Below are 15,015 nucleotides of genomic sequence, written 5' to 3'. Positions count from 1 at the left end.
TCGTCGTGCATAAGGATCCAGTCTCGCTCATTCCGCTACGTGCGTTCGCAGACGTTTCCCCCTTTTCTCCTCCCAACCGACCTTCCCTTCCGTTCCCGCCGCCGCCGCCGATGGCCCCACTCTCTACTAGGTTTCGCCGCTCTCTTCTCCCACCGCGCCGCCCTCCGCGGAGTCCTGTAACGGCGCGACGACACGTTCACGTACACGCGCACGCAACGATCCACGCGTGCACCGTTCGCGACGGACGGACAGGCGTGTTGCGACGTTGCCTGGGAGCGCTGGGACGAGATCGCGAAACGCCTTGTTGCCAAGTTGCGATCCTACACACACCGCTATACACGATCAGCAGCCGCTTTCCCGCGGAAGCACGCGATCTTCTCCGTCGCTGTTTTGCTATTCCCTCGCGAAAACCTACGTGTGCGTTTCCCTCATTACTGTATTTACTATTTACTATAAGAATACGAAATTTCTTGTTTGATGCTGAAGAATTAAATATAGTGCGATCGAAGTTTTGCGCAAAAAGATTATTGTTCGTTCGTAAAAAGAATTATAATATTTGAGCAGTGTCCCTTTGCTTTTAATTTTAATTAATTATATTCCTATTAATAATTGCTATTTATTTAATTAATTAGTTCCTACTTTATTTATTATAATCTATCTTACATATCTCGCCTTTCTTTTATTTTCTTTTTATTCTTCTTTTATTCTACAAGATAAGATACACACTGTTCCTCGTTTTATGCGGAAAAATTAAACAGAGCGTTATTGAGGTGTTGCGCGAAAAAAATATCGTTCCTATAAAAAAGTATACTTTATCAGTCTTATGCTCTTAACATTAACCAACTATAATAACTGCTATCTCTTCGATGATTTCTTACTGTTACACAATGCGCTTTATAAAGGCTATCCGTCGGTCTAGTCAATCTAATTATCGCATAAAAATTAACATCACAATACAGTTCGCCGATCGAAGTTATGAACTACTTGAACTACCAAAGTACCACGTTACTGCTCTCCGTTGACGTACGACGCCTCGGGTCGTTTCGCGAACAATGTTGAGCGTAAAACGCGATGGAACAGGAACAAAAGGTAGCACGCGGTACGGACGGCATTGCGTTAGATAACGCAGCCTTGCGACGTCATCGCGCGCGTGGGAATGGTGGCTGGATGCCAAATCGAGTGTATCGCCGACGGCCTGGGTTGCGCCAGTTGGCCATGCTAAATATACAGAGAGAGAGAGAGAGAGAGGAGGAGGAGAGCGAAGGGGAAGAGGTATAATAACTTCCTATAACGGCGCGCCGCGCTTTGTTTCTTCCATTAAGCCGTTTTCTCTCCCCCTCGGCGCGCAAGCTCGACGCGCAACGATGCGGTTATTCTATAATAGCGCACCCGACATATCGGCTCCGAATCACGATGGACGTTTATCGTTCTCGCAATAAAGCATCAAACGCAGATACCTTCTCTGCACTCTACTCGGTAGCCCGTGAATCGTATATGTATCAAGTGAGATAATGAATGTTCCCGATATTGGCGCGGTCGCTATATTGGAGTATTGAACGCGTGGGTGCCCAGAATGCTGCTTTTTGTATTTAAAGTTCATATTGTCGTTAATTAATTGACTGGACTCCTGAAATCCTCTCGAGTCGAACGGAAGTAGTAAATTTTTACGATTTTCGGCGCGGTAAATATTTTCTACGGAATAGAAAAATCTGCCGTCGGTCCAAATTGAACAATTAATTGAAAAATCATTAAGCTAATGGGATATCGGAGATAAATGCGCAACAAGTAGCTTATACGTCAAGCCGAAAAAAATACCACACCGCGATGAACTTTCTATTAACGGATGTACAAGATGAAAATTCGTACATGCTAATTGACATGTGCCGAATTATTGCACGTCAATATTTCGTCATGTCGTAATATTTATACTGTGAAGCTCAATTCTTTACTATCCGGTTAACTTGTGATTAAGCTTAACTTGATGTTTCATCCAATTCATGAGCTTCACCTATGACATCATCATAAATGAAGTCCATTGGATGAAACATCGGATTAACCACAAGTTGACTAGATAATGAAAAATCGGATCTGGATCTCATAAGATTATCGCAAAACTACATGGTATTATATATGGTTTATGTATTATAACTTCTGAAAGAATTAATTTGTTTTATTAAGATCCATCAAACAAGCTAACATTGACATCTTGAACATTAAAATGATTTAAAAATGATAAGTAACGTCAGCTTCTCAAGGAACACACCAAGTCAAAAGAAAAAAAGAGTCAAAATGACTTTATTTTAATATAAATAGAAACTAAAAAGACAAATGAAAAGTCAAACATGTTATATGCTAAAAATAATAATAAAAATAATAGATATTATAAACAATAAATCATTGTTGGAATTATTCCGACATATTACACAATATATTTAATAAATAAATTTTTATAATACGAACAGTGTATTAAACGTTAGTGGATAATCTTAGTTCACTATTATATCAGAGAATCCGCCTAGTAATAGTTTGTGCTAATTACATATAGGCGCTCGCCATGCTTAAGCTATTTTCATAACGAGATCCACGGCACCGCACGTGACCACCGCAAATGAACCCTACTTGTGCGGCACTCTCAGTGAGGATAGGTCAGTAACGCGTCGGCAATGCATTCGTGCCCCATCAAACAGGCATCATGATCGAGGTTTCGTGCGCACCTGGCACATATACAGGGTGTCCTCAAACCTGTATTCAATGAAATCCTTCAAATAACTTCGTCAATTATGCGAAAATTAATTATCTCTTACGATCTTACAACTTTCAATATTCTACATCTACTTTAATTACATTTCGTATTAAAATTCAATGAATTTTGCGGTTAATGACAATTATTAAAAATCAGAGGCTATTCAAAATTTTCTAATCTTCAATATCGTTCATATGTAATCATATTTTGAATTAAAATTCCGTTTAATTATTTAACTAGTTAAATATCTTCCATTTATCGAAATAAGAAAAATATTTTTAAAAAGATTTTAAAAATTAAAAAATATCTAGAAATTCAATATCCTTTAATTATTTTAGTATGTCCCATTAAGAATTAAACATACGCACATTTTTTTAATATGATATCTTTCAATTTTTATAAACTATTAATTTTCTGCAAAAATTTCATCATTTTTAATTACCTACAGAAGTCGTCGATTTTCTCGAGATAAAATTGATCGTTTATTAATTAGTATACATTTATATTCATGAAATTTTGTCTACATGAAATACGATCGCAAAGTTGAATGACCATCATATGTATCCCATCGACTGCATCGCTCCCATGTACACACGGACAAGATCGTTTGTGCGACAGACTGAGATACGGATATCTCGAATTTCCCTGCTCACGACTCGACTCCAGTGCAGCGGCTTCATCCGACCGGATTCACCTACCTGATATTCCTGGTTGCCCGAAATTCATCGGTCTACCGAGAAACGTTACAAAATTCCATCGAGATTCTTGAACTCACCTTGTTTGGAGGGTGTTGCGAGACTGTGTCCCATACTTGTTGTCTGCAAGATTTTTGTGCACACAACATTGTGTGTTCTAAAGGAAACAAAAATATCTTAGTCTAACAAACGACTCTGAAAATGTACATACGTGCCTCGAAAGAATTCTAAAATCGATATTTTATAGCAAAAGAAATTTTCTATATTTACAATGATATTTTTTAAATTGTAAAATCAATCAATTTTTCTTCTTCAAACAAGCTTTACAGAAAAATTTTTCAAAAGATTTATTCTTTGTATGAAGAGAACTTTAGTTACGATTATACTGCTAAAGTCCATTGGGTTTTTCTACGGATTTTGGGTCCGTATTTATATTGTTTTAAAAGAAAATTATTTATTTATAATCCTGTCAAAAAGCTATAAAAAATTTATTACTCTTATTATTTTAACAAAAAAAAGTTAAGTTTTTATTGAAAAGCGTGGCCTCTACTCTGAAAATATCTCTGTGCATACGGAAACGCGTAATTATCCAATGTATAAATAAAACGTACGAATATATAACATATGTCATAATTATGCACATATAATCGGCGATGAGACAATCGGCACACGTCTGTCTAACGAGCGCGAAATGTTAATCGATATCTCTTGAAATGGGACGCACACTACATCGTAATTACGATTCTGTAATGGCAGTTTAATCTATAATCGCATAATATATTCAAGTACTCCATTTCATTAATGACTCGACGCAGACCATAATTGAATTGCAATAATTACGCCAATGTTGTACCGATTTCTCGATTGACAAAACTAAGACAGATGTGAGAATATGTACATATATCTATATAAATTCTAACATGTATACGTATGTATAGATTGGTCTGGATATTCCAATCTTAATTTCAATGACTTTATAAATGTAGCACAATATATACAATTTACAATAGATTTACATATTCTAAAAAAAAATCATTCCGAAAATGCAAAATTAAACGATACTACAACATATTATAGATTTTTATTGGGTATTATTAAAGAAAGGAAGACCCTCATAATCACGAATTTGCTACACACGTCGTTAATGGGTTAATGCGGCTTTATGGTTTATCGAAGTAATACAGGTACAAATATCGATCGTTTGGTTGTTGACGTATGAGCAGCTTATCAAGTCCCGATATGCTAAAACACTAGGATGCAAACAAACGGCTTGTCTATTTTGCAGGGTATTTGACCTCGATACTGAGGATCTTCATATCCTTACTCGCGTCTCCTTTTATTCCTCTGAAGACTGCCTCTTCGGCTGTCTTTCCATCGTGCCGACAAAGAACTTCCAAGTGTTTTACGTAAATAAGGCAATTCATTCGTCGTATGAAATGTTCATTTTTTGGGTGTTTATAAATACTTGACAAATAGTATTCACCGTTTTCTGTATAAAGTTCGTAAACTCTCATTAAGAAATAGCATTCTATACATATACGTATAGAAATGTACCGAACATTTTGTGAATTATTTTATAATATAAAATATCGCATTTGTATAGATTCATTATTATCAAATTATCGATTCTATCGAGATAGAAATAAAAATCTGTGTGTGTGTGTGTGTGTGTGAGTGAAAAGAGATTAATTTAAATAAAAAAATATTTTAAACATTTATCTAAAAGAAAAGTTATTCTTTCATTTTTCAAGATTATAATTATTGATGAAAGTGATTTTATTTTGTTCTATGAAATAAATGGATGAGATACAGTGTAAATAATTGTATATTCATGACGTAAAAATACAACGTTTTTGTACGATCGATAGTAAACAAATTTGTGAAGCTGAATACGAATGTACGGTTTACACAAAAAGAGAATATATTTATACGATTTATGTTTGATTGAAAATTAAAACTCATTATAATATCGAGAAATTTAAAATATAAAGGTCCTTTAATATAAATATAATTTAGTACATTAATCATATAATCGAATCAATAAATTTTTACTTCTTTTTCAATTTTATTACTTTACACTGGGAAATATAAATCACAATTTCGACAAATTCGAAGGAAATATTTTTGCTTTTTTCTTTTATTTTTTTCCCATTTGTAATAAAAATGTAATAATTATACTGATTATTTTTATATGTCTGTCTGTATGAAAAAAAAACAGAAGACATTCATTATATCGTGAAGCATATAAAATCACCATTCAAGAAAAAATTGAATTAGATAATTAATACAATAGAAACATAATAGAAAAAAATCTATTTTAAGATACAAAGATATTGTTATCGATTTTTCATAATAAATAAGAAAAAGATATTGAACATTAAAATAACGAAATAAGCAATAAGAATCAAGCATGACGACGTACATTTTCTTTAAAAAAAAAAAGAGATCAAAATAGTGATTGAGATTCATGAACACGTTCAATCCTTTACAATTTTTTTCTCTTACTCATGATCATAAAATTGCGAGTTGTAAATGTAAAAATTTAAAGTTTTAAATAATTAAAACTTTTCTGATTTATTAGTGACTACATTTCGATAAACACTCTTTCTTTTCTTTTTCAAGCAACTTCGTTATTTTTTAAAATGCTGATTAATTATAAAGGAAGAATAATATATCACTGAGAAATTTAAAAAATAAGCGTCACGTCTACTACAAAAATAGTATTAGTATAGTACATAAAATTGAGATTTGAAACAAAGAAATTCTTTTCTTTAGAGAGTCTTACATCTAATGTAAAATGCAGTTATCATTATATGTAAGTTTGCAATAATTTCGTAGTTATTTCTAAACAATATTAATTTTCTTTTCAGCAGGATTTCATATAAGTTAGTGCCAGTTCTTTTGAGCCGAGTTATCAGTTCTTTTGGTTTCAGTTGGATCATATACTATTCTACAGAGAACACATACTTTTTCGTATTATTTAGAATTCTCTAATCTAAATAGATGCGCGTCATAGGACGCATAATAAATATCACTTCACTCTTTCCTACATTCTATTCTCTCTTTTTCGTTTCGTTCCCGCAGCGATCCGAAGTCTAACCACTTTCTCATCTAGCCAGTACCATGTCTCCGTCCTTCCTTTCTCTGTCATCATTCTTACAGAGTGTGAGAATCGCGTCGTAGCGGACACGCTACACGAGAGATAACATACGACGCGCAATAAGCTCGCGACTTGCGATTTTTCGCCCGTCACGATGTGTATGTCGTAAGATGCTGGTTATCAGGCTTTTTGCAAAACCGAGAGAAAGAGGGAGAGAGAGAGAGAGAGAGAGAACAAATCTATTAATAATCTCGTCTGAAATTCTTATGAATTCGTAGTGAATTTCAACATTTATTTTATTTTTCAAAGCCACTTCAATTGAATTCCAAATTATGAACTTGAGCGATTTTATCCTTTTGATATTTTGAGATTATGGATAAATTTATGTGTGTATATATGTATATATTTATCTTTAAGAATAAATTCTAGAGGACATATATATTTGATAAAAATTATTTATTATATTACGACATTTTAGTAATTTTAATATTTCTATAATTATTGTATTATAGTATACCAGACAAAATAAAAACAAAAAAGATAGGAGAGAAACTATTGAAAAACATTAGACTATAAACTCACTTTTCATTATCGTCATAGCAGAATTTCTAGATAGTTGCAACAATTATTTTCTAGCCCATAGGAATAATTATTAAATAATTTGTACAGCAGTAGAATACATTCAAAAATCGCCCCTCTTTGAAATATAATTATTCATAGATCAGAACGCAGTGAAACATGGTAATTAAGTATTTTTTAAGTTTTTCTGTTTAACGATATTTAAAAACCATTGAAACGAATAGTGAAAAAAGAAGAAAAGGGAGGAGGAAGGCGAAAAAGGCGCGAAGAAAACGAGCATGCGTTTAACACTGACTAACCCCATTTGGTAGCAAAGCGAGAGAAATCCATTCCAAGGCGCGTTGGAACATTACCCCAAACCATCTCACCGATGCAGAGCCCTGAAACCCAGGCATGGTTGCCATAGTGACCGCGTCCATCCTCCCCTACTCGTACTCCATCCCCCATAACTCCCTCCCTTCTCTGCCTCCCGCCACGGTGATCCTCCCTTTCCCCTTCAGCCACCTTCATCCTCACTAGTCCTCACCCTCTTTCCCTCAACCCCTGCATCACTACCGACATCCCCTTGCCCGTTCTCTCCCTGCAGCCCCTATATTCCATACCGCGCCCCTACCTCCTCTTTCCCGGCACAACGTCAGCCGATATCAAACTGCGATATCAATTACCACGACGGCAAACTACCGCACGAAGCCCGGCGATGAATTTACGGGTCGGAGCACGTGTTTTATGCAGTTTGTCGGTTGACGGAGTGAATATTGCGACGCGGTGTACGCGCGGGAGGTAAACGTTCGTGTTCACGCGCGTTCGCATCGACTTATCCGTGACAATCACCGCATAGTAATTTGGCACACGATACACGAAAAGTCCAACTTAATTTTATTAACTCTCTCATATTTATTTTGCATTAACAGAATCTCTCTTTTATTTGAAAATAAATTCTTTGTACGATATTGCAGAATAATAAATAATACGACAGTAGTTTTTGCGATATTGTGCGATATATCGAAAGATTTTGAGTCTTTTAATATATTGTATTAATGGATAGGCTATAAAATATTAAAATAAAATTGGCATACTATATGAATAAATGTGCATTCCTTATTATTCTTTTATTAATATTTACGTATAATATATTGGATATATATTTTTTAAAGAAATCTCTGAATATGTGCTTTTTTTAAAATCAATTTATATAAAATTTATGTATAATAACTTATTGAAAAGAGATATATAAAAGTCATAAAAACACAGAAATTTTTCAATTTCTATTAAAATAATATTGAATAAGAAAGAAAATGATAAATGAAAGAAACGTGCTTTGGCATTAATAGTCTTTCTATTGCGTTTCATAAATACTGATATATTTTTGTTTTATGTAAAATTCATAGATAGAAAGTATTTTGTTTTGATCTTCATTGTTGAGAGAGAGATGTAAAAATATTATAGATTTATATAAAAGTCTTTTAAAAATAATATTACTCGTTTTACAGTTTGAATTTTTATTTTTTTTATTAATATTTTTAGTTTATCTTTGCAAATTTGCTATAACTCGATAATTGATATTATATTTCCATGTTGTTGTCAATCACACAACATGTTCTTTGAAAATATTTCCCATGTATAAAGGGCAATGAAACATGTCAGTAAATTACCAAATCAATAATGTTTTATATCATAGCTTTTGTATATGAGCAATTTTATATGTACATGTATAATAGATCAATAAACGGTTATATTGAAATTATATTAGGATTACATTTGGATCTCTCTAATCTTTCTATTTATTTCAAGACAATAGTTCTACGAAAAATATTATATTTATTTGTAACATGAGTACGGTTACAAATCAGAATTAGAATATTTTATGCAGAATATCTTAATTTAGTTTGCATATCTGGAGCAATTATTTCACAAAGGAGAAAAAGTTCATCTTGTTATCCTTTATGGTGGAAACGATGAAAAAAATATATATAAAGAAGTACTATTACAGACTTGAATGTATTAAAAATTTAAAGATTAAAAATCTTCCTCTTACATATAAACTTTTATAAAAGAAGCTTATAAATACAATTTTTTGCACTAAAATGAAATTATATACATAAATCATCTTACGAAAAACCTTTTTTATAATTGTCAAATAAAAATGATACAAATAAACAAAAAAAAGGTTTAGTTCAATAAATAACAAATAATGTGTAAATAACGAATTACTCCAAGATTGAATCCACTGTCGCCCAATGCCTTCCAGATCTATTTCTTCTCTCAGCTTCTTTCACTGCTGTTTCCTTGTAGCACTTTCACACGACATACACTTTAGAAAATAAGGTTACGATCGTTCGCGCGTCACTCAAAGAGAGAAGAACGGAATATGACAACAGCGCGACACTTTGTACAACTCTTCTACAATGTCTACAATGTTAATCGTATGCGATGTACACTTCATTATAATCGTGGCTGAAGAATAATGCGAAAACAATATGATATATATTGTGTATGGAATTACTCGCTTGAAACATTGCGACACGACGTGACGTCTCGCGCGACGAACGGAATTTCGAGCAGTAAGTAGATGGAATTGAAAATCACGCAATCAACATGGCAACGTTACACATCGTGTGTGTATTCCCATATTTTAAAATAATAAATAATGTATATTCACATTTTAAGGCAACAACTATCTCATATTATAATATAATGAATAAAAATATGAGTTAAAAGTTAAGAATAAATATATACATATATCAGATATATGATGGAATAGAAAATAGTTTCTGCAATGCTAATATTGTTTGTTCTACAAATTTCAATTAGAAAATTTAAATAAAGGCTATGGAACACAAAAAGCGTTATGAGGTAAGCAGTATAAGTAAATCGATCAATCACAGTAGAGATGATAAGCAATAACAAATTCAAAATGTTGATTTGCTTATGTCTTACGGATAAAGATTTTTGTATGCCATTTAATCCTACGACAGAAGTATTTCAACATAAAAGGGATAGTCTTGCTAAAATATTTCAAAATTTTACTAAATACAGATTGTTATACGGAAAAAACGATTTTGCTGAAGTATTTAAAAATTTAACTACATACAGATCTGAAAATAATTTCGTTGGAGCATTAAAATAATAAAATTAAAGTAAAACGCTCACCCTGCTAGACTGTCAAAATTTTTTGCTCAACATGCTTGAATTTTCTTCGTAATTGTTTTGATGGTCCAACGAAATTACTTTTAGGTCTGTATCTAGTTAAATTTTTAAATACTTTAGCAAAATCGCTTTTTCTATGTAACAAATCATAGATACACAATATAAATTACACCAGAAAAATTGTTGGTGCGGATTTAAAATTTTTGACATTTCTGACGACACTAACAGCGTATTTTGTATTTATTATACACATTTAATAAATATTCTCTATCCATATACTTTTCACAATTTTATACTTACTTAAGAAGAGGAATACGCAAATGTCGGACTTATGAAATGTTTAATAAACTTTAAAGTCTAAGTTTAATTATAATTATACATATTAATTAATTATTAAATTCATCGCGACACCGCTTAGCTTGAATTCACCCCTTCTGTGAGTGCAATATTTTACCAATAAGCTAAAAATTCAAAAACGACAACTTCACTCTGATGCCCTGCGGTACGACGTGAGTTGAGTTAATGGCTAATTAAAACGCAATGAACCGTCCCGAATTATACAATTGAAATTCAAATGCATTGCACTCCCACAATACATTTCGAATGCGTTAATCCCACGAAATATACAGTATTATTTATAAACAACACTGATTTATATCACGGCTTTCCATTACTTGAATCATTCGTTCTAGTAATTCGTGTATCATTACGTGTTCAATCTGAAAATGATGGGTAATTTGCAATAAAATCGTAAAATTTAAAACTTAATCAGAAACCTATTCGAAATGTTAAAAAAAAAAAATTATTGTCAGGAAGAGAAATAAATAGCGCAATAAAACAATAACTCGTAATTTCCATCCGTCATCATTTCAATTTTTGCTTTAAAGGAATAAATCTATAAAATGTCTGTCTCAGTATTGAATAATCGTCGCATCGATTCATTTATGAGACGTTAATCATGGGAAGTGATTAATCGCACGGTTACTGAATCGTATATTATTTACAGGAAATCAACATATTTCGGAGGATAATATAACACAATGAAATGTCACTACTTGGTTTAGTTTCACCGCTTGAATAATAGCAAGGTAACCTTGTGCAACAACCGCGCATTATATGCAAAAAAACGAGCACCGTGCACCAGCCAATTCATAGCTGCCGCAAAATATTTAACTATTTAACACACTATAAAATAAACGCACAATAAATATTCTATTCTACCAATTTCAAATTCATTTCAATGAATGAGTTATTATTGCATATTAAATCTCTAGTATATAATTGGACAATAAAATCCACATTTATATATCAAACATAAAGATATTAAATATTTTTTGTATATAAATTTATACATATATTTATTGCTATTAATACATTAAAAAAATTTTTGTACTCTGAGAAGTAAAAAATTGTGTAGAAATGATCTTAATAGATCTTGGCGGAGAGTCAAATAAAATAAGCGGTAAAAATGCGCAGCTTTATCTTTCTCTTCCCTGAATTATTAAAAATATATGTTAAATTTCATAAAATTATATAATTTTTCACCTTTTTCGAACAATGTAATAAATTTGGAAAAAATAATGATAAATTAATATGTTTAATTAAAACAAAGAGAAACTTTTATCTTTGTCCGCGAACTAAACGATTTAATATTTATTACAATTCAGTTTAAGCAGATATTAAATATATTATTTAACATATTAAATCATTATTATATAATTCCTACATTATGATCTGTAGTACAATTTTTCACTTTAATTAATCTCTAAAATACGTTAATAAACTATATTGTATCGTATATACATACATTGATTTATAAAACTTATATCCTATTTTATATCAATACTTGTTATTTAAATAAAAATTAAAGATTTTATAAAAGAGAATGAGATCAGTTATTTATAAGAATATGTGTATCTTACACGAAAAACATATTTACATCTTAAAAATTTAAAAGGTTTACGACAATAAAATCATTTTGTATATAATTTACAGGATAATTTAAATATTTTTTCTACATATATAAAATGAGTCTTTTTGTTGTATTATAGAATGTGAAATATTTCATAGAAAAGCTATTTCCTCATCGAATCCTACGTGAAGCAAAAAAGCCGATATTCGTCTTTTATCAATCGTTACGTTTTTTTTTGGTTAAAAATTCTCTTCCAAGAACTTGTAGAAAAGATGGCACGAGGTAAAGAAATAAATGTACCCCTGTAACTTTCCGACCTCACCCACGCATTTCTCTTTTCGCGTTGGTATGTTCAACATTGCACAGCATTTTAGGGCGCGACAGCGTCGTTTATCTAGGTCAATGTAACGATGGAGACGTTAACTGCACTCGCAAAGGGAGGTCAGAGCGAAAAGTAATACGTACGTATATATCTATACATATAGAAACAGATACCGCAAAAAATATAACTTCACTTTCTGACTTCTTTTTCGATAAGAGCTTTATTGAAACAAGATGGAATTCGCGTTTTTCTTCCGATATGTAATATTACTTTATCACGTCAACTCTTTGCTGTATATATGAGATAGGAATTGACATGATCATAATATCTTTTTTAGGAAATATGAAAATTTGGATTCTGTAAAGAGAGAGAGAGTATAAGGAAATTTAGATTTTATAAGGGAGGATCATTATAAAATTGCAAAGATCACGAAAAAAATATTAAACCATTTTGCTTCGTTCATTTGTCGTTACATAAATCTGTTATAATAAAAATTTGAAATGATTAGAAATAAACAAACCAAAAGGTTCTCATTATATCGATTCCATTTATTACAATTTGGTCGATTTAACCAGAAGATTCATCTATTTTCAATCAAAATTCCAAAATTAATTCAACCAGACATTTTTTTTCAGTGTTGCATTCAAGCATCAGTAGAAAAGAATTCTGTAACAATAAAGTTATTACATCGCGTTTTCCACGCAGAGTTCGACCTTCTTTTTTCCATAAGAACTCAAAGTCTTCCTTCAAACTGAAATACCGATTCATCACTGCATTAGCCACATTGACGTAGTTATGAAACTCGCTTCCGGGCGATCCGTGAGGCGCGCGATCGCGTTTGAAAAGTTTGATTGGAAGGACGGTATGAATGATGAGTATCCGCGTCTGAAAAAAGTTTAATGTAACGCTGGAAAAATCGGTCCTCTTTCCTTCTCTCTCACCCAGGCTCCTCCCGGAATCGCATTCGCGCCCGAAATCGCCGAAACAGTTTGTGTCGGTGGGCGAATATACCTATCGGCATACCATTAAAATGTCTGGCATCGCTGCATTTCGAATGCACGCGCGCATGCACACGGTATGGTTAGCGATACGAGATTGACTGCCGTGCTGCGTCATATATACCTCGTTATACGGTTACGCCGAAACTTGGCGAAGTTAGCATCCGCCTTCGGCAAGCCTGTGGAAACCGCCGGAAAAGGGAGACGCGAGGACGTAGAGACAGGAGGCGTGGTCGCGGGGTAATACGAGAAACCGCCAGAGAGAGAGAGAGAGAGAGAGAGGATTACATTACAGGAATACATCGCGGCAAAAGTGTGCGCGAATGCGCGGCGAACTTCGAGTACGTAATTACGAACTCGGTCGAACAGCCGAGAGATTTAATTAGCGAACAGAGTAGCGAATTTTTAATTGCGTTATCAATTCCGCGATTGCTCGGTCGGGACGAGATGAAATACCGAACTTCAAAGAGACCGATTTTTGTTTACTTTTTTGTTAAATCGCGAAAATGAAGCGACTCTGATTCCACGTTTGATATTCAAACTACAGTGGTATAAAGAATAACTGAAGAACGCGTGCGAAGTGGAGTATTTTTTTTTACTCTTGCCTCACCGTAATCGATAATAAACTCTCAAAAATACCGACGTAAAAATTTAATACGACGACTACATACATAATTCTCACCGTGACTGCGTTAAATGTAAACACTAATTGGTGTATATTTATAAACCTAAGTTTCTCTCTCTCTCTCTCTCTCTCTCTCTCTCTCTCTCTCTCTCTCTCTCTCTCTCTCTCCCAATCTCTCAATCTCTCTCGGCTTTAAAAGAAGAGAGAGATTTTAAGTCTAAAGTCGAAGTAACGTTGGTGCACAAATCGGACCTAAAAATCATGGCACACAAAAAACTTAGGCATTAAAACGTAAGCGATATGGAAATCAATATGTTAAATTTGCTGCACCTTACGATTTCTACTGTGATTGTTCAATTCGTCTACTGCTTACGTTTTACTGCTTTAGTTCTTGTGAGCCATGACTCTTAAATGGCCCGCACGCTCTTTCCGTAACAGTAGTTGTCATAAAACGTATAACGTAAGAATTAGCCAATCACAGTTAAGAATTTTCAAAAACTTTCAGCTCTGATTGATTAACTTCTCTTACGCTACATTTTATGCGATTACTGTGTACAATTCTCACTGTGTTGGTGTTTATATCACCATCATGGCGCGGATTTCAAAACCGTGATATTAAATCCATTTTATGTCGGTGTTAACACCACCACAGTTAAAATATGTTTTAAACAATTTAGACTGAGTTTTAGAATGAGAAGAAAACGGGTTCTCGAAACCTCAGTGTTCGAGCGCAAAGTGGTGCTGAGGGAATTCGGCTTCGTGTCCGCGATCTCAATCTGAATCTTTTTAACCACGCGCTAATCGAAATCCTGATTCCCAGGGTCAGGGTTTGGCCGGAAAATTTCCACGACCGAATCCTCGAGATCCGGGTGGAAGCGATGGGGGGGAGGGGGG

The sequence above is a fragment of the Cyphomyrmex costatus genome, unplaced genomic scaffold, assembly GCF_001594065.2.
Source record: "Cyphomyrmex costatus isolate MS0001 unplaced genomic scaffold, Ccosl1.0 scaffold254, whole genome shotgun sequence".
NCBI lineage: Eukaryota > Metazoa > Arthropoda > Insecta > Hymenoptera > Formicidae > Cyphomyrmex > Cyphomyrmex costatus.
This window is presented reverse-complemented; position numbering follows the sequence as displayed.